Raw genomic sequence first — 3,620 nt, forward strand, 5'->3', positions numbered from 1 at the left:
GTAGTACATTTTGTACTTCAGTACGTATTCCTACAGCTTAATGTACTTATTATTAAGTAATTGTTTTTCTCCAGTGTGTAGTTATCTTGTCTTTGTATCAAAATTATCAGAAAAGACTGTATAATAATTTTCATTTTATCCATGTCAGTAAATTAACTCATCATGAAGTGTTGCTTGCTCTTGGTAGCTACAAAGCGTGGAGTATTAAATTAAAATATCATACAGGTTAGAAAAAAATAAATCCTTTTGGGATTTAGTTAAACTTATCACACTGTTAAAGCATCAAAAGTTGTTCATAATAGTTTTTGGTACCAAAAATGTGTTCATTTCTAACAAAAACAAGAGCACTTTGGATAACAACCACATAGACTGGCAATATATCTAATGTTGTGATCAATTAGACAAGAAGACCAAGTAGGCTAAAGTGTAGAATCATAGTTGTGTCACCAATGCTCTAAATGTTTCTTGAGCCTATAATTTTGTTATTGTGGAATAGATTAAAGCAATCCCATGTTTGATAAAGAACGGCTTCTTTTCTTAAAAATCATAGCACGTGTATGACATTATAGAATGAGTAGTTAAATAACTTTCAGCGGTGTCATTAGACATGTTCATGTTTAAAGATGTATAGAATGTAACAGAGAGGACAAAGTTTTGTACAAATGAGAATGGTTTACTGGTGTCTTTCAAAATACACCATACTCAAAAACAGGTTGTATTTTGCATATAATAACAGGATAAAATAACAGTTATTTCTAAAATGTTATACAAACCTCTTTACAATGTAACCAATCTCTGTAATTGACAACTTTTCTTCTAAACCCATTAGGAACATAAAGGTTCACATTCTTGTTTCTATTAAGATTTCTGCAAACATCTGAAATACTTTAATACAGAACATGCTTAATCAGTTGGAATATGGTATTTGTAATGGTGTTGTACTTATGTATGTATATACAGTAGACAGCACTCAGCAATCTTCCAGTTTGTAGAACTGTTACTGTATGCTATATTGGAAATATTTGTTACTCTTCCTGTAGTAAAAAAGTATTAGAATGTTAAAATTAGTAATTTATTTTGGCACTAACCAGAAACACAGTAACAATGTGTGCAGCAGGAACAGATGCACTTCTATGTTTAGTGTACGGATTCCTACCAGGTGAAGCACTGAAAATGTTATTTAAATATGTATATGTATTTTCAACTGGTGTTGTTTTGTGGTCTCATTCCCCAAGCAATTTGTTGCCTTATTTTGTCCCCAACACTCACTGCTGCTTCTGCAAAATCAGAGTGCTAAGTGCTGTCTACTACAGGTAACTCCACTTCAAAAAACCTGAACATTCCCTTTAGCTTACTATTTTAATTGGGGGGAGAAACTAAGAAAGCAATTACTGACCAGATGAAAAAAAAAGGCTGCACATGAAAAAGGCACAACGGGCTACACTGTTTTGAGAACTTAACCACCCAGTCTTATGAATATTCACATTCATTCCTTCATGTTACTGTTAACTACACCCGTGTTTCTATGAACTGTAGGGCAGAGTGCCTTGAGGACCAAGGTTGGGTAACACTGACCTACACCACATCCATCACCCACATAGAGCTTGCGAGAATGCTGTTAAATTCACTGCGAAAGTCTGGATAGCTGTGATAACCAAGGGGCAGCTTTAGTACACATCCACATGTGTGGGATTGTGGTCTGCGGAGGAAATCTGTAGTTTCTATGAACTCAATTAGTATGGCTTTATCCAACAGATTGGATCCTGTACAGAACCGCAGGAAAAGCTGAAGATAATTGAAATCAATTTCTCCAATGTACCTTTTCAGGTAACGAGAAACTGTTGACTGGGCAGCTGTCATCTCCTCTGGAAAGATTAGAAGCTCCTTCACTGTTTTTACAGTCGGTTTTTTTTTTCTGCTATGAAATGATGCAGTCCTTCTGGTGGGAGTAAACCAGCTACAGAACCCACAACGGGACGCCAGCACTTGATTACAAACATTGGGGCCTGAATAAGTACTTTGTGTCCTATCTGTGCCAAAACAGGGAGCAGTGTGTCCTTGGTATATCTCCTCCAGAAAGGGTATTGCAAGCTTCACTGGGAAGTAACCAGCTTGTTTCCACCCTACAACAAACACTCTAGCTATAGCCTGCCATTCTTCACACTGAAAGTCATGCCGGATGAATGGGACTTTCACCTCAACTCCCAATGTGCAGCTGTCATAGAAATCCATCCAAAATTCTGTCAGGCAGTCCCGCAAAACACCACTTCCTTCCCCATGTTAATTTAACTCTTTTTGGAGAGTTGGTACGTTAACTCTGATTTAGTGTTAAACACCAAATCTGTCTGGAGTTGATAATTTAACACTTGGTGTTAAGAGTTTATATATTAACTCTCAAAGAGTATTTTAGTTTAACTACGTAAGAGTTATCTTCTAATTCATTCTAAAAAGCAGGAATTTTACTGTTCTGAACTTCTAGAAATTTCTTTTGGAAATAAACATTTACTAAAAAGATGCAATGGTTTTTGAAAAACATTTATTCTGAACTGTGCACCACAATTTCAAAACATTTTCTGAAAGATGTAACAGTATACATGTTCTCACTTTCATTAGAATTTTATTTATCAAAAGGTCTGACATGGTAAATGCAAATAACAGCATTCTCATCACTTATTTCTTCAATACAATATGCATGTCCTTCATTCATCCCTTTGTGGAACTTCAACGCACTTCTGCTCTCCCCCATATTCCATCTTCACAAGCATATCCTGTGCGGAGATTGAATAAAAATTAGTTGACACTAATTAATGGCACAAATAATCCAGTAAACAATTGCAGCACAGTAAAAAAAAAAAAGGAAATCCTCTTTGAGCCATTACTTGTGTAAAGTATTTTCTCAAAAGACAAAGACACAGGCAACAGGTAATACTGAACTAAATGTAAAACCTCAACCTTTTTCATTTTTACCTAAACCGTGTGCACAAAACTCTGGAGGGATCTATGCTAACGTCGAACCCAGTCAGGACGTCTGCTACTGCTGTTTGCTCGTTTTTTTTATGGGCGATCGTTTTCAGGCTTCAAGTAGCACCATTATACCAACATTTCACATTCTAGACATTGTTTTAGGTGTATTTGACCAAAGGTTTGACTGAAAATTCACATGCAAGCTTTTTTTCCAAGGCTGTGGTATTTGCCTGCAAACAATACCTTTCAGCTAGCTAAAACAGAATATTATGCTATCACCGAGCAACATGGCTAATGCCTTCCACACAGCTTTGTCTCAACTCCAAAGAGCCACAGAAGTAAAAGCTCATAATAATAATTGAAACAATCTTTGAAAAAATGACTTACCAAGCATGGCAAACAACTCAAATATGTAGAGCAAAATGTTCTGAAACGGCTTCACTTCAGCTTCGATTGGAGCCGTGCTGGGGGCGGAGTCTGTGAATTTACTCTATTGGTGTCATAGCCCCTGTAGGAGTTCAGAGTTAAGAGGTCAAGAGTTAATGTTTCCATTGTAACACCTCCAGATTTGACAGAGAAACACTCATTTTTAACACTCGATTTTAACTACTATCATTTTACACCTCAGGGTTACATTAAAAGAATGTGACTCTACT

The sequence above is a fragment of the Diplotaxodon limnothrissa genome, linkage group LG23, assembly GCF_057381915.1.
Source record: "Diplotaxodon limnothrissa isolate DT_005_m linkage group LG23, D_limnothrissa_male_GT1.1, whole genome shotgun sequence".
NCBI lineage: Eukaryota > Metazoa > Chordata > Actinopteri > Cichliformes > Cichlidae > Diplotaxodon > Diplotaxodon limnothrissa.